Source organism: Agelaius phoeniceus, chromosome 8 (genome assembly GCF_051311805.1).
Source record: "Agelaius phoeniceus isolate bAgePho1 chromosome 8, bAgePho1.hap1, whole genome shotgun sequence".
In the NCBI taxonomy this organism is placed as follows: domain Eukaryota; kingdom Metazoa; phylum Chordata; class Aves; order Passeriformes; family Icteridae; genus Agelaius; species Agelaius phoeniceus.
Genome location: NC_135272.1, coordinates 18,236,070 through 18,261,051, shown reverse-complemented (window position 1 = coordinate 18,261,051; position 24,982 = coordinate 18,236,070). Strand labels below are relative to the sequence as shown.

The following is a 24,982-nucleotide window of genomic DNA, read 5'->3' as shown; positions in this document are numbered from 1 at the left end:
CCTCCTCATCCTCCAGCCACCTGCCCTGCCTTGGCACACAAAGGAGGACACTGCTGCCCCCTTACCCAGTGAAAGGTTACCAGCTCCTGCTGGTCTCATCCCAGGGCTGGGAACACCAGGTTGGCTGCCCTGGATCAGTTTCAGCATCCAGAGAAATGAAGGCAATACACAGCTGACACCCCCAAAACAGTATGGATTCAATAACTCTGGAAGACTGGGGACTGAAGGGAGCTGGGTCACAAATGTTTTGCCAAATGCGAGACCCGAGCTAATACTGTAAAAAAACAAGGAAAAATCCCTAACTAAATGAAATTATATTCTTTCAAGGATTTTAAACATCATTGCAAATCTGTTCAATCTTGCCCTATAATATTTTTAAATTTCTTTTTGCATAACTCTGTTCATACTGATTAATATCCAATATCTTCTCGCAGCAGACACAATTTATAAACTAAAAGTATGGATAACTAAATGCCCAATTGAAATATTTCTGCTGCAATTTAGTGCCACAGTTTTTAAACACAGTTTAATTTCAACACTTCTTAGTATTTTTTTTTGTGAGTAATGATAAAATGTTTTTATTAGGAAAGCCTAGATCTTATTTCATGCCAAAGCAGATCAGGCACTGTAATGCAATGTTGTTTCTTTAAGTAAAGTAAAAGATTTGTAAGTCTTTAAAAAAGCACTTTACTGGTTACCTTTTAATTAGGGAAAAAAGTTTGAATCAGAGCTATATAAATTTCTGCATTAATTTCTGAATAGGAATAATAGTTTTGCTTCTTATTGAAGCAAGCTAGGTTGGCAAGTGTCTAGATTCTGGAATAAAGCAACCAGAGAACAAATCTTGTACATGTTCCCTAAAACAAGGAGATAAAATTCAGCTATCTTTTACAGTGCATAACCTACTAGTTTCCCACTTTTCCCTTTTTCACAATTATCAAGGTAATCTGTTAAGTTAGAGGCACTCTAAACAACTCTCTTCCTCCACTGTGATGTCATATACTTAACTTGGTTTAGTTCAAGTGCATCTTTATCATTCTGCTCAATGCAGTTGCCTTGGTTTTTTCCCTTGACTTGCTGCTTTTTTTTTTTTGCTTTTGTCAGTCTGGTTGCAGATTCTCTCAGGCAAAGACCAGCTGTTAATATGCACAGCATCTCCCTCTGTAATCAGGACTTTTGAAAGGTTGTTACTAATGTTCTTGGAGAACTACCACTAACCATGAATAAACAGGATGCTTACATCTTGGCTATTAGATCACATCCTTTTATTTTCCTCTCTTTGCACATCACTTCATAGACTAGTGACAAAATAAAACCTTGGGCATATATACACCATTTAACCCAAATGATGTTCAGCCATCCTGTCCTTTGATTCAAATGGGTATTTTTTCTTAATGTTGTGCTCAAATCACTGCATTCTGCAACAAAAAAAATGAACTCATCTTGCTTCCCACTTGTCCCTTAAGGGACACATCTCATTAGAAGCCTTTTTGGTGCAGTGTACCCTTTCACAATCCCTCCAAGAAAATGTAAAAATGATCTGATGCTGCAGCTTTTGCATTGTCTCAAACATCAGTACCAGGATTCCTGATATTACCTGACACGGAAGTAAATCCTTTTATTGTGCCAAGTATTTTATGAATTATTAATTGGTCCATTAAACTTTTGCCTGCGATGGGAATAAATTTAAAAAAGGACAGAAGTACTTTGAAAGGTGAAACTTCAAGTGGTCCTGCCTGCTAAGCCAAATTCCTAGAGCTGCATTTGTTTTTACAATAAAACCTCTCTGCTAGTTTTAGGTTTTAAAGTTTATGGTATGACCACAGTGCATAGCTCAGTGAGGGGATTCAAACAGCAAGAGGAAGAAGATGGTAGACACATTTTGATGAAGCATAGCTGCAGTGTCTAAAGATATCTCTGCATAAAGCTGTTAATGGCTTACTGAATTGATCTGTTCAATTTGTGCTATTTAATGAAGCAGGGCACCTGACACTTTATCAAAAGCTTGTGTTGGTTAAAAGTGTTTAGCTAAATGTCTGTATTGCTAATGGTGTTTCCATGCCATATTTCACTTTGAAGATTTGCAAAAATAATAGTCTGGATAAATTCCAGGTATTTCAGACTTTGGAAAGCACACTTTGGGAGGCAAAAGGCAGACTAGTAAAGAAAAGGCCGAACAACTACTCACAAAGAGTGTGAGTAGCAAATAATTGTGCCATAATTAAAGAAAATAAAACATGCCATCATACCTCTAGGTGGAAAAAGCTGCAAACCAATCACGTCTGGCTTTAATAGTTCCAGTGCTCTTGTGTAGTATAAATCTGGCAAAGTAGAAATAAAGGCTACAGTTGCAGAAAGAAAACATTTAGGCATTTACATTGAGACATTTCTTCATTCTACTCATCAGTTTTTAAAATTTAGATAGACCTTTAACAGTCTTGTAAAAATGCATTTATCAGTTCAGTGTTCACTAGATTGTATTTGTCTTTAATAAGATCCATACATTATGTTTATAATAAGAAAATTAACTTTCCCAGTTCTTGGTGGCAGTGAATAAAAACAACTGTAGGAACAGGACACATTTTGTACAATTAATAATCTGAAGTTGGCATTGGACACAATTAGAAAGATATCTTAAAAATTGTCAGAAACTTGTTTCCCCAGCTGTGGTCTGGGTCCTCTGGAGTTCTAAGCAGTTTAATTTGAAAATGAATCAAGCAGGCCAAGGCCAAAATTTCATTTCACTAAACATAACACATTGTGAAACATATATTCATCAGGTGGGCTGGTTCTTGGTTTATCTCTTCTGTATAAAATATACCTGAGACTTTCACTCTGGACAAATTTTTGGACAAACTTTTAATTATTATTAGCAAAATAGACATGGCCAAAAAATTCAAGGTGATCCCACTCAGATGGTAAAGAAGTGATTCAGAAAAAAACCTTAAATAAAGCATATTTATCAATGAGAGATTAAGCCTTACAAATAGCAGCAATGACTAAATGCTACAGAAATTCATGGTTTAAATGATTCTTTTTCACTAGTGTACCATACTGCCTTTCAAATATTTCTAAAAGTCTGGGAGTAGAGAAGTGCTTGATAGCAATGTGATCACAATAAGCTGTTCCTTGGTGTTAGTATTTCTGAATATTTTCTGAAATATTCAGTTCTGGTTTACTGGCTCCATCAAAACTGACTCAATTTGCATCAAGGCCCATTTTTAGCTCAACAGGTCAAGAATGCTGCCTTAAGCCTTTAGCCTTCCGTGGGCTTTATCATGGAAAAGCATAAAATGAATACCAATAATCCACCCCTGTACCACATAGCTCAGTCCATATTTATATGGGGACCAACTAGTGCATCAAAAGGTTACACATAACATATATTTATGTAATATTTATATGGTACCTTTACACAGTACCTTACCCAGGGAAACATTCTATTGCAGCTTTTTCAGCTGCTCTCAGAAATGACTGAAGACAACACTAACAGAAGAAAGAAACCCACTCAGTCACTAAATCTCTGTGGTCCCCCCTTTCAGGCCTGTAGAACCTCAGTGTACACTGAGAGAAGCATCCCAGGACACCAAGAGCTGCTCTGCCAGAGAAGCTGGCACCTCCTCACCTCCCAGAGCAAAGCAGCACCACAGACTCAAGGGCAAAGGAAAAGATAACCTTGGAATTCAAATTTCTGGCCAAAAATTGAGCCAGTTAGGATTCAGAGCTGAGCTTGTCCACAAAGTACACCTTCACTGTAATCCTAAACCAATGGATTCAGGTCCAAATTTTGGCACTGTCCCATTAAACTGTCTCCTCACCGATTATGTAACAATTCTTGAGCCTCAATAGAAGACTTTTATAGATAAAAATTAGGAAAAGAACAACTCCATTCTAATTTAAATGGCGATAAAACCATTACCTAAATACCAGACTTGCCTGTCTTGTCTGTCCAGTTGAGGGTAGGATAATCTATTACTGTATAGATGGGAGGTACTCAATACAATAGAAGTTCTAATTTTTGTTAAGAGGCTGCATGTACTCTTTTAATAGATATAAAATTAATGGGTTCAGGGGAAAAAAATGCTGAAGCACGGAAGATAAAAACCTACACCAACAATTTCTAACCACACTGCATAAACAAAATATTACCTTTTCTAGCTCCACTGCCCAGCCCTAGTATAGAATATGTAGTTAGGAACTAGCATGTATCAAGGATTGTATTATGTGGTTTGAACAAGAAATTGTATTTGTTAACAAAGACAGTAACATAACTTGTGAAATGTTAGGTCCAAACTAATTTTACCAAAGCCATCACAATTATCATTTCCTGGAAAATTTAGGCTCCTTTTTTTCTGCAGTAGGTAAAGAGAACTGAAGTACGTGGTGTCTGTTCTGGTTTTGTAATTCCAGGGATGCCATAGCCATAACCACACCTTGTGCCTGCTTTCCTTTGAAATCCCCCCTCATCTGTGGGCTGTGTCTCCAGCCCCCCAGATTAAAGCTCTCAGTCCTTACTTTCTGTCTCTTGCTGCTGCTGAAAATTCACAGTAGATTTTTATTCCCTTAGCATATGAAAGTGAAGTGTTCCTAAAGCAATAATCCCGTACGTTTATTGCTCCGAGCTGGTGAAGCAGTGCTTGCTCTTGTCCAAAGGACAGCAACAAAAACATGCAGCCTGGCTCAGCATATTGGGGTTTTTCTGCTCATGGAATGTGCCCAGAATTATTCTGGTTTTCTGAGTTCCACGTCAGCAGCTTTCTTTACAGAGCGAACTTAACAATTCCCTGTGTTTAATGAATTTTACTTCAGGAAGTCTGCTATTTTTGGTGTCTTAATAATTCACCCACAGATAAAATTCAGTATTATTATCTTCATGTTAAAATACACTTTATATATTGCAGCAATCAACATCTAACATGAATTTATATTTTACATGGTCAGCCAGGCTGATCACAGCCAGACTGAAAAGATTTTCAGTGGGAACATTCCCTCATCTGTCAAGTAGGGGTTTTTTTCTGTTGAAGAATTTTAAAATCTGCAGTCTGAAGTAAGAAAAGGACAGGAAAAAGTTATTTCCCTCAGCCAGAAAGGGCATCATGCTTAAAACACTAATTCCTGATATGTTCAGTTCCCAAGATGCCCGTCTTGAGGAGCTGAAGCACTTGCCCAGAATGATACACTCTAAGAGTGGCATTACTTAGCCCAAGTTAAACAAAGTAACCCTATTTCTTCCCTTCTTAAGCACCCAAAAAGGGAAAATCACCACTTAATCTTTGGCATTTGCTATTTACCTTGTAAATCATGGCTCAGCAGGGACACTTGCTACTTCTCCCCTGTAAAGGTAATTTGGTTGAAACAGAATGGGCTCATGGTTATCTTCCCTCTATAAAACTGGCATAAAAGGACTAAATAATATTGAATTTTTTATAAATACATAAGGATCCTGAAGGACATTGACTAAATAATATGCAATTTAAAAAACACAATCATTTCAAACACCTTTCCTTTGAAGTAATTGGTAAAGTTTTTGCCTTTACGTTTCTCATGGAGTAGATTTCAGAACAGAAACCAACTTTTGCAAACTAATTCAGTTTCTCTACCTCTTGTATGAAGAGATATTCAGTATAGTCCTGCCCCTATCTAAGCACTGTGTAGCTATTTCTTAGCCATTTTGTATGCACCTGTACTCACCAAACCAATATGTATTTTACACTTGACAGTTACTGCCATTCCTAATCCATAACCCCATGCTGTTGCCAAGGGCAGCCAAAGTTCTGTTTTCTCAATGAGCAGCTTTTTTTTCACCCACTAGGAATAATAAAGAAAAAAAGCATTCAACAAGTATTGGAAGGGAACTATGCAGGAAACAGCAGGCACAGTTACATTCATGCATATTTTCAAATAGTTCAGTTAAAATGTATTAAATGGAGTTTAAAATATTCCCAGTTGTTTCTGTGAAGGTATGACAACATTTCAAAATCTGGGTTCAACTGTTTCCTGCTGTTGTTTTTTTAAATCAGGCACCAGATTTTCAACCAAAGTGTGTATGCTAGAACATCACAGCCAATACCCCAAAAGATATCAACTTATAAATGTTGCCACAACACAGCAACATTATTTTATTGATCATTTTCTCCTAGTGGAAGAATCCAGTACTTTTTCAAGAAGACAGCTGAGGAGGCAACCTGACTAGGAGATGAAGCTACCGAGCTGCAGTGATTGGGAAATAGGAAAAAGTGAAATGCATTCTTTTTCAGAAACATCTTTGACCAATTCATTTTTACATGGCAAACTATTCAAAATTAATTATAAAGAGATTATTCTAGGTTTATATTAAGACAAAGACTTTTATTTGTGTTCAGAGCATGTTTGTTATTGTTCTTTAAAAAACTGCAGCTGGTGCTGAAGATAAATTATATCTTAACAATTACTAACATGCTGAAAAAAAGATGTCCTATGTCCTATAGCTTCTATATCTAGGAGCCATTAACTAACTAGTTAAGCTTTCAATCAGCTGCACTTCATATAACTCTAAATAAATTTTTAGATTAACTGGAAATCATCTCCTGAAAGCCTTTCTTACCCATGCCATGCAGAGAGGTCTGGATTGGCAGTGCTGGCAGTTTCAGTAGAGAGCCAGTGACCAGTGACACTGTGAATGCACCAGTGGCACTGCAATGAGCTTTCTCTGAGCTACACTCAGAGCCCAGCAAGGAGGATCAGTCAAGGCAGGCTCTGCCAACCCAGCTATAGAAAGTGCTGCTGCTGGGACCAGACTATGCCTAAACTGCATTGGCAGTTTTATTACAACTAATAAAACTTTTATTAGCATTATTTCCCTAATTTATTTCCTGTGATTTAAACCATTGTTCTGTGTTAGGACTCTGGAAGAGATCACTGCAGTTCATCAGAAGAGAGCCTTCCCCCTTGCAATACCATGGCAGCCCTCAAGTACCTGAGACAGCATTCTAAAAACTCAGCACAAAGAACTTACAGGCCTTTGAGTCTCTCTTTTAAAATTTATCATTAGAGAAAATTTCTTCTGAAAAATTTTGACTTTTGAGCATAAAAAAATTAGGATATTCTACTCTAGCAAATACTGCAAAGCCAGTTTTTACCAAAAAAAAAAGATTGTCACTCTTTCTCCCTTTGGTACAGTTTGATGCATCTCTTAATTCCCTGACATGTAGAGAAAGTTAGTTACTGGCATGGATGAATCAGTTACATCAGAAGATACAAAGATATTATTACAGCATTTAGCATTAACTCAGCCTTATGCAGTCATTAGGGAGACAATGCCCTTAACACAATTAGCTCATTTTCACAAACTCCAGCACATAAAGCAGATTGCAACTTTTCTTAAGCTCTGCAATAACATAAGCTGAATTCAGACAGAGGATTATTTTCTTCTGGATCTGGCCATTAGGGGCTGTACCTACCATTTAGATGCTTGTTCTTATAAGAAATGCTTTAATATTAAGAGCTATAAGGGACTGTAAAAATTATTATTATTATCTTATTGATTTACTTTTGAAAACTTTTCAAGAAGTTTCACTAACTGCCTAAAGCAATAAATAAGATAATTTTATTATCATCTCCAAGTTCTTTTGGTGGTTTTTTATGACATCTTTCTCGAGATAGGACTTCATAGAAAGGGGGAGCAAGATTTGAGATTTTTCTAACTTATCTCTGAAGTATTTTAAGGGGGTTTTTTCCCCATTTAAATTTATAGCCTCTTTCCATTTAAATTCTAAATGGAAAATGGCTACAAAAACATAAAAATTAATGAAAATTAATAAGTTGTCTTTGCAATTACTTGAGAACACCAAGTCAGAAAGTTACATTAAATACTGCAATGTAATCAATTTACATGTAGTTTAATCTAATTAAATTAATGTAATTAAAAATGTTAGCACTTAAGTAAAGCATGACACATCACAAATTTACTTATAAGTGCAATAATTACTCTCACTTATAGTACAAGCAGCAGTTCATTTGGGGGTGCCTGCAATTGTAAAGTCAAGAGACTGAAAGCAGAAATTCAGCCTTGGATTCTCGCCTCTTGCACACAAGGATAACACTTGAGGACTCAATTTCCCTCAGCTCTCTTCTGTTCCCAAGCAGATTATTATCATTCAGCAGAAACGCTGAGCTGCTTTAGGTCACGGATTTTACCGAGAGAATTCTCAGTAAGAGAGCCATACATTCTGTTTGGAGAGGGTAAGAACCAAGGTCATCCTGCTCACAGATGGCAGAAGTTAAGAACTGCAAGTACTTGACTAGCACATCAACCACCAGTGTGCATCTTTTTAAAGCACAAGCAAATCACCATGAGCCCATAGAACCTTTGATTCTGAAGAACCTTCAAAACTTCAGCTAAAACCTCACCTTGGAATGATGGGAAAACAATCTCTTCTCATTAATCCATCCTCTGTTACTGCAAAAGTATATTCATGGACTTCAGCTGTCGGGTCCGGCTGTCTGTCTCTGCCCCGACACGGGTAGAGTGGTTCTTGGGTGGCACACGATGCAAAGGACGAGTCTGGACTCTTCAGCTTTTCGATCTTCTGGTTGTTTATTATTTCTTATCTACAAAATTTTCTGTCTGCCCAACAGAGGTCTGATCTGCAAGCAGTCACAGGCACTCTCTGACCACCCACGGGGCGGTCATGTCTTTTTATACTAAAATCTACGTACACAATATTTACCTTTATTTCCCAATGCTTTTCACCCATGTTAGCAAGTGCACCTTCACCATAAACCAATCCCCAAGTGCCAACATCACCACAGGAGATGGAGGACAAGAAGAAGAAAGAAGAAGGACAAGACACGCCCTGATCCCTCCATCTTGTCTCCATAACCCCCCTGTACCAAAAACCTTAAAGTCTATATTTCACCCTCCAAATGAGTCCCTTTTACACCCCTCACTCTAAAGTGATTCTCTTGTCCTCAAACTCTTGTTACTTCTGTGGATGGATCAAAATCAAGCCACCAAACACTCTTGGCAACACTCCAGGACCTTCGAGACCCCCAAGGGTTCTCCTGGCATCTCTGGACATCGGGAACGATGTGCTGAGATCCCATATTCAGCCAGTAACTGACTTTGCACCTGGGCTTGGCATTTAACTGTGGCAAATGAGAATAATTTCCCCACTGGGGCAAGAGCTATGGAATTTGTAAGTCCTTTTTGTTCTAGTGGTATAACTGGATGACAGAGCAGTGCCTGGGTGCCTACTCAGTTCCCTGGATGGTCCAGGAACTGCCAGCAGTCACCAGCACAGGTGGGAATAGAACAGATGGGGACAAGAGGGAGCTCCAGCTATGCCCAGGGCACAGGATAAATAACTCTGCAGGAGGGACCTCTGATATGTGCTCACTATGGTCACTTATGCAAAAACCACAACAAATTAGGGGTTTCTTTAAACAATCTCTCTGCCCACAAGTATCTAATATGATCCAGAAGGGCAAATTGAATAGTTTCCATGTTTGTGTGTCTGCAGCAAAGGAAAATAGAATAAAACCTTCTCATTGAGGTGAAACTAAAAGCTTTCAATGTCCTCCAAAATACCTTGCCAGTTCTTTCAATATCATTGTTTGCCAGGAAACACAGTAAGGCTCTGAACGAGGGCTATGAAGGGTTTGCATGTAAAAAAATGTTTAGATATTGAAAACATGTTTCCTAAGGAACAATGGCCAAAAATGTACTTTGATTAATTCTTCTCTTCATGTAAGGCTAGAACATACTAAGTAAATATCTATTTGAGATGCTACTATTTGATATTAGAATGAACTACAGGGGGAAAAAAAGTATTTCAAGAACTTTAACTTGTCTTAAAATTAAAAAAAATCCACAAAGTGAAACAAAACAAAAATACCCACCTTTTCCCTCTTCATTTTACAAATAGATGTCAAATGCTGTTAATCTTCATTGAACTCATCTGAAAAATATTGAGTGTAAATAAAGGTTAGCAAAAAAAAATCCACAGAAGGGAACAGAAGCATTAGCACACTAGAAGTAACAAAGATAGGCAGGGACTGAATAAACCAAAAAATTAGTACCTCATTAGACTCTTTTTTATTTCTATTCTATTTCCATTCTACTTAAAAACAACATAAAGAAATTTTAATATAAAACTTCTGAAGCAAAATTACATAATTTAGGTTTCAGGGATATGACTAGAATGATTTTTTTAAAATCCATCAATCTGCTAAAAGTGAAAAATAAACTTAATTAGCACTTGAAAATTCTCTTTTTCTACAGATCCTTACAGTCCTTTATAAAGCAAAAATGTTATTTTTATGTAATGGTAAAAGACCACATTCTTGGAAGGTAATTTTCAAAAGTTACAATATGATATTACTAGTAGAGTAAATTTACTGTGCTGAATACTTGGAGGGAAAAACAATACCTTGGTTTCAGATTTAGTGAGCCTCTTGCTCCAGTAGTTCTTATTTGCAATTCCCACATGAATCAAAACAATCATATTTCCAAAAGTCTAATTGGAACACAAATCCTGATACCTGACTTATTATCCTATGCATCTTCTACTCCTTTGATAAAACTCTGGGAAACACTTTACAAATTGCTAATTTCTATTTAAAGCCACCTTAAGAACTGTCACACTGAATCTAAATTTCGTGGGCATGCTGCTGCAGCTGTAGCATACCAAATGCCAGTGCTATCAGCACTGCAAGATGAAGTTCCTTCAGGATTATCTCAGCCAGAAACCACCATGCCTTTCTGTATCCATCATGTTTGCCAGAATGATTTTCTTATCTTTCTCAGTCCAAACTGGACTTCTGAACTCCAACACACCTTTTCAAAACCAATACTCTTAGTTCTAACTGTCCCACAAGGTCAGGCTCAGATTAGTATTTCTAAGAAACATTCATCTTCCTCCACAACTATATTTTTTATGAAACTGAATGCTTTACATGAGATGCATATATCCTCTATAGTACAAATTCACTGTCTTTTGTCCCCTGATTTCAGGAAGGGACTGAGAAGTTAAGCATTAGGCATAATAAAAGTGCCTATAAAACAAAGAATTAAATAAAGATATGAAAATAAAATCTGGAGCCTTGAACATGGTACTGAGGCTCTCAGCAGAGAGCAACGTAAGGATATGGCAAAATCCACTTTGGATTGACCTGCAGATGCTGAGCTGCCTAAACACTGTATTTTCTTCAACAAGCAGCAAAAAATGACAGCGTGCTGCCAAGTGTCCTGCCCCTGAGGAGGAACATCTCTTAGTTCTTCATGTCCACATTTCCTCTAACATGAGGTGCCTACTTGCTTCACATCTTTTAAAAAACTGAAGGAACTTCAGTCTGTCTTCTGTTTGTCTCTTTCCAGGTGACAGTACCAAATCTAATGTCAGAACACCCATGCAGGAAATAGGAGCATGAGGGCTCATTTCCTCTGTTTTTCTAAGGAAATAGAGTAGCAAATATCTTCCTGTCATCTAGCATAGCTTGGGTGAGGGAGATTGTTTTCTGACAAGTAAATGTAAAATTGTTTTCATATCCTGAAATGCATTCATTCTCATATGCAGGGTTGGTTTTTTCTTGTAGTATTGCCTGGGTGATTATAGAATAGTAGGAAAAGGACAAAAGAATGCCTTTTCTACAGAGCCTCTGCCACAGCAAACATAAAAAAATACCTACTGAGAGTCTCCTGCTTTAGCCAAAAATCATATCAAATCTTCCTGAAGCTGAGTGGTCCTAAAGGAACACAATCAAACAGAGTATGTTATACTTAGTTCCTTAATACTGGATCTGAGGTAAGAGTGGTTGAAGGAAGCACCCAGGTTCTCACACTTAGACTGCCAGACAGGACAATTTGTTTCATTTTCAATGTGTCCTTGCTGATGCCAATACTTCTCTCATAGCCAGCATAAATATGACTGGAGTGGTCCTGTTCGTTTGACCTCTGCCACTGCCGGCAGGAGGACACAGGTTTGCACTGTCCTGTAGGGCAGAGCCCCAGCAGGCTCAGGCCAGAGCTGACTGGGACTTGTCCCATCTCTGGTGGCCCTGTGCCCTTGGCCTCCCTGGCTGTGGCTTTGGCTCTGCCTGAGCTGGAAGGCAGCTGTGGGTGTTGAGTGATAACCCACAGCCCACTGTCAGCTCAGCCTGGGATGCACTGGGAAGGCAGATAGGGATAAAAACATGGAAAAACACACAGCCATGACTGAAAGAGATCTCCACCCTTCCTGAGGTACAATAAGGTACATCATGCATTTTTAACAGAATAATCCTTTTGAAAATGTACATTTTTGTATTGGGAAAGCTGTGAAAGTGAGTTGAGAAATTTTTGGTTTGATTTTCCCATGTCTACTGGGAACAGAAAGGAGGAAAAGAGGAGAGTTTGTTTAAATGTCAGATCTGTGTTCAGATTGTATTTGCTGTTCAAGAATACGAACTCAAGAAGTGAGGGGAAGATCTACAAAATGCCTTTGCATCAACTTGGTTTCCATTGAAAACTTACTGGAGAGGAAAACTTCAATTCCCTATTGCCCATGACATTATTGTTGAAATGGGCCATCCCCCTTCCTAACACACTAGAGCAAATTCAAATTTCTAAGTAGGTCTTTTAAAAGTTTCTGTAGTAAAACACTATAGTGGCTTAAAAGAGATGCTGTTCAAATTGACAAAGGCTGGTCAGAGCGGGTGTTGCCTGGACTCTGGGGCAGGAGTTCACCCTTTGAATGCAAGGAGTGCTATGCACAGCTGCTGTCTTCTCATCACTGCATCAGGTGCTAAGGTACGTCTGACACAGCAATTTCTGGGTCTCCAGAGGATTGTTAGGTTACCATAATAAAACTAAGAATTATGGTATGTCTTGTATCCTAATGGTAAGCTAAAATAGTACAAAAGTCTTTTTCATAAGATGTGACAATCATATTTATCACATACTCTGAACACAACAGCATTTCTGTCATTTTGATAACGAGGTGCCTTATTACCACTGAGTGTTGAAAGAGTCTGGTAACACTGTAGGAAAGCTTTAAACAAGGAATTTTCATCCAAATTAAACTGTCTTACTAAGCTTTTGAAAGCTGCACTGCTATGACTCTGCAAAGACAGTTAATTGTGAGATGCTCCTAACCATAAAATATGCCAGCTGGATTTTACAAATGTGGCATACTTATTCTACACTCCTACAACTTCTTCTGACACTTTAATGATTTGTGAGATTTTAACCTGAGAGCACAAGCTGACTTTGGAGAGGCAGGACAGAGGAGATAATGTTCTATATTTCAATGGCCCAGGCAGCCTCCAGACCCTTCCTGGAGGAGCTGCCCTTGCAGCTGGGGGAAAGAAGTGTTGTAGCTGTCTCTTCATGCATGAGAGCTGCTCATGTAGTTGGCAACCATGAACTGTGCTGCTAAATCAAGTATTTAGGATGTGGAATTAAGTTGTCACTCTAATGACTTATGTACAATGCTATCTTTAATTTAATAGATTTTAAATTCCTTGTGACCTTAAAATACAGTCTACCTAAAATTACTCAAAAGCCTGTTCTGTTAATTAAGAGCTACAGACCAATATCATGTGCTAACTTAGGGTTGGACAATTAGCTTTACATTATTATACAAATGGAGTGGTGTTAAATGAGCGAGAAGAGCCCAGCATTTTGTGGTACATTGACACCCCAATATATTTTCCGTGATCCTGCTGTAATATTGTGTTCAGTGAATTTACTGTAGATTTACACTGGTATTAATTAAGATCAGAATTTGGAATTTGAGATTTAATCTACCTTGGTTTGTGTGCATGTCTCATTATAACTGAGAATAAGCTCTTACTAAGTTATTTCTATTATACAGCAGTGGTTAAAATGCTTGCAGTTTAGGTACAGATTTTCACTGCGCTGCATTCCTCTGAAAGTATTAAACGATGATTTAATATTTTATTCTTGCTCACACTTGGAAAAAACTGTCCAAAAAAAGAGAAGGAACACTTAGAGAGGGGTAATTTCTCACTGTAAGGTGCTTGGTTTCATTTCCTTGAGCTCAATCCTATCCCTATTAACACAAACTGAGCATCCTTGAAAGTAGAACTAATGGCATCTTTTCAATGTTTAAAACTGTTACACAAATATTTCACTCTCTTTTTTTCTCATTGAAAATAAAAATCAAGTTGTGTCATGACTTTTAAGTGAATTGAAACTTAGAAAACAAAATAAGATTTAGTATTATACACTAATTTGTCATGCTAGTTTGAACTTGTCAACTGCAAGATCAAGCTTTTAAAAATCACATTAGTGTAATTTTATAAGCTTTCAGCTATCACTAAGAAAAAGATCTTTATGCTACACAATAAGTTTAAATAGTTTCCAGTCATGAGTTGGGACTTTTATGGAAGTAAAAAGCTCATCTTCTGAGGAAGCAGAGACAAGGCATATTTCATTTCACAACGTTGCAAGTCTCTGGCAAGTACTTCTGACCTAAAATATGGTGGCTTAGATAAAAATACAGACAGTAAGCAACACTTCTATCCACTTGCAACCTTTAGGAAAGTAGTTGTCATGACTTCCCAGGCAGATTCTTAGTTGGTTTCACATCTCAGAAGTCAGGATCCAGCCAAGGCTGGAAAGTGATGGTCTGGGGGGCTGCTCACAGGCACACAGGGGCAGCACTGCAGCTTGGCTTCCCGAGCAGGATCCCTGGTCCCACATTTTCACTTGGCCTCAAACTGTCCACAGCATAGATTGAATTTACAAAAGAGGAAACAAAAGGAAGAACTAACACCTAAGGTTTAACTTAGTATTGGCCACATAAGCAAACTAGCAGGTGCTGCAAAGCTGAGATCCAGCATGTTCAGGGCCTCCTTTCCTTGCTGTGTTGGTGGTTTCCATGGCCACCCTCCCTCTCCTGCCTCTCCCCAGCCCTGCCCCAGCACGGAGCCCCTCTCCTGGGCCTGCGCCCTGGCTGGCAGCACCCTGCCACACACACAGCCAGAGATGTACTGCACACTGCCAGAGGCTGGAGCTTGCTTTTAGCAGGGAGCTGGGGAGGGAATTGTTAGTGCTGAGGAAAGGCTAAACCTGCAGTCCCTGGGGTATTTTTGGTCCCTGCTCTTGGTTCTCTTCAACACTTGATCAAACTATTCTGTATCAGGAAACACTGAGCTACTTACAAAGCATTCAAACAGCACATGATCATCTTTGCAGTGCTGTGCTGATGGAGGGAGCAGAGCCCAATCTGCACCCAGCACATTATTCAGGCAACGTTGCTGAAACTGGAAGAAAAGGATTTAATTTCTTTCCTTAGATAAAGGCAAGCACACAATATAGATACAGTCAGAAGCATCAACAAGAATATGTACTCACATTTCCCTCTAAGCTGAGTTTAGAAAAAAGGCTGAATCAAAACTTGCTCAGTTAAAAACCTAGAAATTCTCTTTGTTGTCAGGATATCAATAGAGATAAATATACATTGCTTCTGAAAGCCTGAAGTGCACAAAAGTGCCTTGATTACAATGATGAGTTTCCCTGTGATGTGGAAGGCAAAGGCCATGCAGAGGTCACACCTGCACAGGTACTGCTGTGACTGCACATGGCCCTGACCACTGCACAGCACACACACACTGAGGCTGATGCACAAAGAGCAGTTTCTAGCAGCTCCTGCTCCTTTCACACAGTGCAAAGCAGAGTTCAGTCTTGGCTTAGAAGCTCTATCAGAAGTTTGTACCACTGTGAGCTGCCATGTGGCCTTTAAACCACCTCACCACCCAAGGATTTAGACATCCTCAGAGCACAAGCTGGATGTACATGCAGCAAATGATTGCTCAGGCTAGGAGATACTATTAAAAATATCATATTAATATGTTAATTATATATATTTTAGATGATATTTAGATAGTATTACACTTACTAATCATTCCCTCAAAATCGATGGAGATATAAATGTGAAATAATATAGCTTACTTTAGACCATATATTATGCTTTAGGATGCAGTTTCAAAGCCACAGAGCAGTATTTTGAAAACCAACCAATCAACCAACTAAAAAAAAAAATTTACAAGAAAAATATGATTTGTAGAAACCAGGGCTTGGTTGCCATAGGAAATCAAGCCTATCCAAATTAGCAATATTAAGTGCTGAATCAAGTTTACACTGAAAAGGTAAATTTTTGAAACACTGCTTCTAAAAAAAATAACATGCAACTTTCAAAAACAGATGAGAAAACCAAAATCAAAATCCAAACACAACTTTATTTTGCACTTAACCAATCAGAAAGACCAATCTCACATAAACTTCACATCTCACATAAATACAGTTGTCTTTAATAATTAAGAATATATGAGGTAATTTTCCTTAAACAAAGAAAAACTCAAATCAGCAAGATTTTTCCTAACACTGTGTCTCTGAGAGTCAGCAATAAGCCTCAGAATAGCCCCCTTCCTTTCCATCTTGCTTTGAAACATGGCACTGATGTCAATTCCCCATTACTCTATCTGCCTCTGAGAACTCCCTGCTGTTTTCCCTCATAAACACATACATCTTTAATCAGCACCTAAATCACATGTTTATTTTATCAGTCTCCAGACCCTGCAGTTCAGCCTCAGTTCAACCCTCACACTTGGTGATCTGGACGAGATTCATGAGAGTTTTCAGTGGTCTTTTACAGAAATGGATGGGTATCCCTGTGCTCACATGACAGCAATCACAATCCATCCCCCTCCTCTGCTGATGGCCATTCTATTCCCACACCTTTCCAACCAGTGCTGCTGAGGTTTCAGAAGCACACAGAGATACAGGCAGCTCAAGGAGTCACTTTTTCCACCTGCCATCCCTGCCAGGGGATGCTATTCCTTCATCCATGCCCTGCTCTCAGTGACTCCACAACTGACAGGATATCACAAAGACACGAGCCAGAGTCAGAGATCAGGGAAGGGACAGAGGGGACAGCCAGCAGTGGGAGATGCTCAGTTTGACACTGCTGCCAGAGGCTCCCAGCTACAGCCTGGAGCAGGAGCAGCAGGAGCAGCAGGAGCAGCATGCTGCATACCTTGACTAAAGGAAAAAGACATTGCACTTCCCACTGCAGAGATACAAAAAGCCAACTTCATAGCAGCTCATTCAGTTTTAGGTAATTTTGATGTTCTAACTAGACCAGGTAGCAAAAGGCACGCTAAGGTCAAGCCCACAGAACAGCAGTTTCCTGCCTCACATCCCTGACACTCCCTGCTCACCAGCTGGGACTCCCCACCCCAGGACACTCTCAAAGCAATTAACCAGTTCCTTGCTGATCCTCATGAATCAGTACAAAAGGCTTCATAGCAGAATATGGATCTTTAAGTCCATATGCACATCTAGACCAAAGCCAAGAGGACAGTCACCTCACGAGTTTGAATTTAATGTCTTAACTCTTAGGGGTGAGGCACTATCAAGGTGATTTCAGCTAGACTATGCAATGCCTCTTCTTTTAAATCAAGGTTGTTTTTCATATTAACTGAAGTGATAAAAACCATAAAGCAAAGCAAACCAAACTCTGTAACAAATTAGTAATGGACTTCAAGCTTACAAAGAGCTTAAAATAACTAGAGGTTGTTCTTCCTTCCTGCACAACAGACTTCACTAGCAAGCAAAAAGGAAAATTAAATCTATGTAAATGTGCACAGCTTTCAAAAACAGCAGCAAAAATATATTGTTCCCTCTTCTGTTTGTGTGTGTGAGGGATATGTACTGACTTCATGGAGTTACTCCAGCAAGCTGTGAATGATGATGCATGAAATGAAAAAATCTCAGTCCAGTGCACAGGAAGAATACAGAGAACAGCAGGCTGTCAACAATATACTTTTTGGAGGAGAATGGATATATACCACATCCTCCTTGGATGCAGGTGCTGAATTCATTCAACCCATGGTATCATATGATATGGGGGGCACTTCCAGGTTCTATTGGACACATTCCAGTTTTGCAAGACAGCACTAAATAATTAATTAAAAATGCATTTTTTATCTAATTGAGCAATATTTTCTGTCTCAATTGCAGGCAGTTGTAAATAGAGTCAGAGGAAACAAATGACAGTCTGCCATTAGATTACTGGTCAGAACAAAATATCCATTCATGATCTATATTCTCCACATCTCTGTTTTACTCATCTGTTTGATTGCATGAACAGGCAAATTCTAGATAACTGAGAGAAATTAATAAACCCCTTTTGCAAACTTCCAGCCACTGTCTACAGTCTCAGTCAGGATACAATGCTCCACTTCACCTAAAAACATTCGTTCATAGAGAACATTAAACTTTGCAGCAGCCAGACATCACAGAGAAGCTTCAAATTCCAAGATAGAGTGTATTCCCTCCTGCAAGTCCACTCTTCAAGAAGCAAGATTACTTATAACTAAAGTCCTGCAAAAACCAAGGTGGGCTACTTTAAATTCATTGAGTTAAAAAAAAAAAGGCAAAAAAGCCAGCCATGCCTATGTAAGATGAGAGATCCCAAAGCAATGACACTGAAAGAGGCACACCAGTGTTTTCATGCAGGAAGAGAAGAGTTGTCTCCCTTTGCCTCTCTTGGAGTATAGTGTTTTCTGGAGATAGAGCTGACTCTGATGGCACAGGGCTTCAGCACAGCTGATCTTTGTGCAGCCTAAGGGGGCAATAAAAGTTCTCTGTGTGTCCATGTTACTGGAACACAGGGAGTGCTGGACCTGGAAATTGTGTGATTAGATGCAGGTTTAGAGCAGCTGACAGCAGAGGTACTTTTCCCCTTTGGTTTGGAAGGCACAACACAGGAATGATCACTGACTAAACATAAACATTTATCTTAGGAGAAAAATTATTGTCTCTTACTACTTGAACATTCAGAAATCACACAGCCTTACAGAAAATGTTCAAATATATATATATATATTTGAAATTTTTTATTATATATATATTGAAAATTATATATATATAAAATTACATATATATATATATATATATATATATATATGTATATATATGCATGCCAAGTACAGCCAGGGACACCCCGAGGGCACAGTGGACACACATGTAACTGCAGGTGAAGCTGCCTTGTGTAAGGGGTACAGAGCTAAATCAGCATTTCAGTGTCCAAGCCTCTGCTGGGGATGTTCAGTAAGACACAGATAAATAGCACTGCTTGAAAAGCCAAGCAGATGATTTCCAAAGCAAAAAAATGTTTCCTATTATTTCCACGCAGTACGTAAAAAACTAGTTGAAGTAATATAAAAAGAAAAAGTAAAATGTTTTAACTTACATAAAAGCAACACAGACAATAGAAATGGAACAGGGCTCTAACTTCTAAAATTGTTTGTTTCTTTATCCTATATAATAATCACTGTCTGAAATTTCCACACCATTTTTGTCATGCTTGCAAATCAGCTAACCACCTCTTAGGAAATTTGCTAACAAATTTCAAAGGCACAAAACTGTTTACTTAGAACTAGCCCAGTGTAAACTTTGTGTGAGAAGAAAACGAGCTGTTGCTTACAGGTCCTGTTTAGGAGAAAACCTGGAGGATGGAAAAGCTCAAAATAATTGAAAAAATGCACATCCAAACAAACAAGCTCTAGACTGGAGTCTTTAAAAATATTATTAAGGGAAATTATCCCCCTGGTATGTTTCAATATATTACCAGTAAATAAGATGTGTGTAGAATCCCATTAAGCACCCCATTAAAAATGTTTATACTGCATTAAAATAACAGTCCTTTCTCTCCTGGCTGAGATTGATGAGAAAGTATTCTGCCTGATGATCATGGTCATTACTGTGCAACTCCTTCAGGGCTCCTGTGACATCATCCATCAGTTTGTTTTTACAGACCTGTCGAAGATGCTGGAGGAGGGCCAGGAGTTGAAATTTATCTGCTGGATCTTTTCCCCTTAAAACACTGTGACAGAGCATCTGTCAGAAGGCAGAATTTGCTAAAAGTTTATCAAATGAGATAAACAAATACCACCCATGAATTTCACATATCAAGTGAGCATGAGATTACTGAGCATGTTCAAGATAAGCAGTGGAGAGTCAACATCCACCTTAGTCAGACTAAAGAAACATACTTAGGGCCAAAGGAGCAAGACCTGAAATATGGCCTTATTTTTTCTGCACACTTGATAGAACAATTTTTATAAAAATATAGAAACACAAGCACCAGATGGAAAGGAGTCACTCTAATGCCAGCTTTTTCATCAAGCCCTCACATGCCTTGAGAGGGGAATACAGCTGATTTCTACTGACCACTGAGAAAGTGAGAGGACAAATCCTGTTTAGTACACAATCTGCTTCAGAAAAGAAAATGTAATTTAACCCAGTTAACTAAGGATTAAACACTGTTAGCAAAGACTCATTATCACTTCAGCAAGAGTAACTGTAATGCTCAGTTTAGGCCTTAGCTGACACCTGTTTCTGCATAAGGATGCAGATATGTTCTCTGAAAACACACTCTCCCTGGAGAAATTCTCCTTGCTTGATAATCAGGAGATAGTTGCACCTCCTAAGTTCAGTAACACCTCAGTGATGGGATTGGGACACCCTTCAGTCTCATCTCAGTGAAGATATGCTCATTTAATGTTACATAAGCATCAGAAATAGCAGATAACAGTTGATATAAAATTAGCAAATTGAACAAAATAGAATATTCTGCTGTGCTTTCCTATTTGGGGCTAGTCTGTGTTTGTCCTTTTTCTTTGGTTGGCACTAGTTAGGGCACAAGTTTGTCAAGTCCTTGGAACCTGCCACTGATTTCCAGCAGGGACACGATCTCCAAGCATCTTTTGAAGCCAGAGCAGATGCAGTGCTGTGCCGCTGTGGCCAAGGCCCTGCTCCCTCCCTCTCGGCCAGGCTGTGCTGGTGCTGTGCTCTGAGCAGACAGGAGGCAGAGGCTTCCCTGGCCGTGCCCCCAGAGCCCAGCCCAGGGGCAGCCTTCTCACCACTACCAGGGGCTCTGGACAGGCTCCCAGGGCACTTCAGAAGCCTGACTGCTCAGCCTGTCAAGGAGGATTGGGGTCATGGCCAAAGGCAAAAATCAGGTTTCCAAAACTTTCCTGGCACAAATATGGCAACCTTCAAAGTCTGGCTCATGTTTTCCTTTTTTTTTTTTTTTTTGCATAAATTTGAACTACTTAAAAGCTGTACTTCTCTTCTTGCAGTGCTTTTCCCAAGCTGTTTGAGAGAAATGTTTTCTGCAAGTATTAATAAAAGGGCTGGCTTATTTAATTTTCTTTTTTTTCCCCCACAAAAGTAAGAGCAACAGATTTAGCTAAAAAGAAAAGTGAGAGGTAATAGAAGTTGTGAGGGACAACTAAAAGATTCTTTTGCATCACCTTGTTTTAAAGAACCAACATCTTTTTGTATTACAAAGCAGGAAAAGTTTCAAATAAACTCCAGACACCTTCCTCTGTTATTTCTACTGTTTCATTTTCACAGAATGGCCCACAACACCTCTGACATGATCCTTACAGCTGGAGGTAGGTGAAGAGCAGAGCAGAAATAGATGGAAGAGCAGAAAGTGGCCCAGCTGTTGGGCTCTCCCAAAGTATCATCAGCTGTTGCTGCAGGCACAGGCTGGGTTAGACTGATAATTTATCTGACCTGTGTAGCAGAGAAAGGAAACTAAACAAAACAAGCTGAATGGCCAGTCCTACCTCAAATATTAATAAAATTTCATGGAGTTCCAGGAATTCCTTCCTTTCCACACTGAGAAGTTCTAAGTTCAGCAAAGCCATGCAATTTCTACTGAGCAAAGTTTACAACAAAAAAGCAAACTTGGTAAATGCAAGCTAGGATTTTCCTCAAGCATGCTGTAGCCCAGAAAAAATAAACCCAAACATTTCCACCACTGTGATCTTTTCCAGTTGAATCTTATGACCTTCCAACATGCAGCAAAATAAAATAGAGCTTCTGGGGTTGGTTTTTTTTTTTCTATTTTTTCCTCTAGTGAGTTCTTAGAGAGTTTCAGAGTACCTTAATTGCAATTTGTGAGATGCCATTATAAGTTACTGACAGAAAGACTTTTGATTCCTCTAACTGCATTCTCAGGATTCTGGTTAATCAGTTATTGATCCATTTAGATTTCCTATTCAACATGAATGAAAAACATACTGTTTCAACTGCCTAGTATATGAAAATAATTCCAGTACACCTAATCATTAAAGAGAAAATTGCAACATCGTACTGCCTCAGATAATTTCCATATTTATTTCTGGAGCAATAAAGACAATTACTTGAACATTCAGAAACACCAGATATGTTAAATTTTGAATCAATGTTTTAACATAATACGGAATTGACATTGCAATACAATAATGCCACCAATTACTTTACTAAGCAATTAAATACATGTGAAACATATGTGTTTTCTAGAAATAAGAAAACAAGGCTATGCATGCTTAAATTAAAAAAAAAAAAATCTTCCAGATCCAGATGTTAGCCAAACATAAAGTGGAACAGTGTATTTATAATCTTTCATAACATTTCTCCTCTCAGAGCCTGGCATGTGTAACAATCAGTCCTAAAATGTTTCTTGCTTTTTTAAAAGAAGTACTGATAAGCTGGAATCACAGAATTTTTTCATTAGAATATAGAATATTTTGGGTTGGAAGAGACTTCTAAAGATGATTAATCACACACACCCGCCTCTGCAATGAGCCAAGACATCTTCAGCTGGACTGGGGTGCTCAGAGCCCCATCCAGCCTGGCCTTGCAGGGATGAGCATCCAGCATCTCCCTGGGCAACCTGGGCCAGTAATTCACCACCCTCATCACAAATAAACTGTAACCTAGTCTAAATCTATCCTTTTCTAGTTTAAAACTATCACCCTTTGTCATATTACAGCAGGTCCTGCTAAAGTCCCTCTCCATCATTCCCATAGGGCTGCATTAAGCATTGGAAGGCTGAGGTAAGGTCTCCCCAGAGCCTTTGCTTTTAATTCATTGTTACTACACAGGGAATACATTGTTACTACACAGGGAATCACTAGGATAAAATCCTAATGACAGCAAAGAATTTAGAGCAGAATAACCTGAAAAGTTAACACAGTTATTCCAAAGTTATTCCACAGTTATAAATTTCCAAAGATCAGTCCTAGCCCTGGTCATGTCAGAATCAAAACTATTATCATCAAATCTGAATTTCACCCTTACTGCTTGCCAACTCTGCAATATGGACTAAGAGCATCCCAAAACACACTAATTTTTTGTAATGTCAAATCTACATCAGTCACTAATATGAATTTGAGCAAAAGGAATATTTTTGTTTTGTTTTGAGATATTTTTCCAAAATGTTTATGCCTAGCAGTTTTTTCTAGATTTCTTCAGAGTCAACAGTGTTCCCCTGACTTCTCTCAGCTTTGGATCAAGTGTTTAGTAACCCACATCTCATCTGCTGCACCTAAAACCTCAAACTCATGACTACTATTACATAATCAAAATAGGTAGACACTGATAAGAATAACCCTGACACACACTAAGATCTCTGCAGCATCAAAAATGGTGCAAAACCTATGACACAAAACAAATTTTAACATCAAAGTTCAGGATACAACTGCAGCCCCCAGATGTAAAAGACATGAAAAATGTAAAGCAGGAGTGGAGTGGGGCATTGAAAATACTCAGCAAGCACTTAGTGTCTCCAAGGTAAAGCATGTAGGGAAGTTAAGTGACAGAACAGGTCACATAGCTCACAGAGAGAGGAAATCTCCAAGAAAGGGTCAAATGGAAAGATCAAGCTGTTGTTCAGTAAACACAGAATAATCAAAAGCAAAGTATACTAAATGTGACATTTCACCAGTTCCAGTGTTTGAATTGCATCCCCAACCTGCAATATGACCTTTTAAAAAAAATCTAAAGAAATCAGAAATCTGAACTAATAAAATCTTCTAAAGTGTAGCAATATATCTATGTCTTTATAAGTAAGTGAATATTGTGAACCATGTACTACAGAAAACTGGACAGTTTGTAATAGCAGCATGTTCAGATATGGCCATTCATGTTCCTCCTTTAACTTTTAAAGTAGATTCTGTATAGATTTCTTGCATTGCAGGTAGGCTGAAAGTGGTGCCAGCTGACACCCTCTCAAACCCCTGCAATTCCCCATTAAATCTTCCTTCCCTGTTTCAACTAGATAACTGCCTATGAAGGGGTAGAAAGTTTGAAAACTCTCTCTCCCTTGGGGCATCCAGGTTCTGGCTAAAAGTCAGCGGGTACTACACCTACAGGAGAAATAAGGAGAAAAAGAGAAGAGATATTAACCAGAAAATCCTGTACTGCAATCACATTCTGGACTTGACTTCAAAGAGACTGTTCTAATGGAATTACCAGCAGTTACACTCTTCTACAGAAAAATGTCATTACTTCTTGATATGCCTTTTACATGCAAGACATCTCATTTTCTGATGTAGGTTTGCATTTATATATATGTATATAAGATTCAAGGGTAGGTAGTGATGAGTAAAAAAGTACCACCTAGAGTTGCATGAAGTTGGAGGCCAGTCTCTGTCTGCAGAGAGGCTGCAGGGAAGCAGCTCAGACCTGAGCTTTTTGTTTAGGAATTTAAGAACAAAAACTCTCCCTTTTTTTTTTTCTGAACCCTTCTTTTAGCTATACCTTCCCAAAGTCCCGTGGTTCGACATTCCACCTCTAGCTCATATCTGAATAATTGAAATAGTATTAGTTTCTTTTTTCTGTAACTAAGCTCAAACACATGGCTACAGTTATGGAACTAGAAACATGTCCAGGTTGAACATTGTTTTTTTTCTGACAGGTGTTTTATTTAGTGTGGAGTGGCAGTATTCAGATTATAGGACCAAAGTGACATAGATTAAAACAGAGATCAACAGGATTAAGACTGTAAATCATGCCAGCTTTCCATTAATTGTAAAACCTCACACATATTTCTATGAATAGTGAAAGGAAAAAATACAGAAACTCAAAACAAGAGGCAGATTCAGGCAATTAAATACTAAAGCAAAACCAATTGCCATGTCTCATTAAAAGAAGGTTTTT

The 24,982-nt window shown here is 38.5% G+C and overlaps 1 long non-coding RNA gene across 1 annotated transcript in view; it reads right to left on the bottom strand.

Moving 5' to 3' along the window:
• LOC143694700 (uncharacterized) overlaps positions 1 to 24,982 on the bottom strand; it is a 120,174-nt gene that overhangs the window by 64,094 nt on the left and 31,098 nt on the right. The window contains exons 2-3 of the long non-coding RNA XR_013183354.1: positions 9,880 to 9,938; positions 2,250 to 2,321 (exon numbers count right to left, since the gene is read on the bottom strand). This is a non-coding gene — a long non-coding RNA (uncharacterized LOC143694700). The remainder of the gene's footprint in view (positions 1 to 2,249; positions 2,322 to 9,879; positions 9,939 to 24,982) is intronic.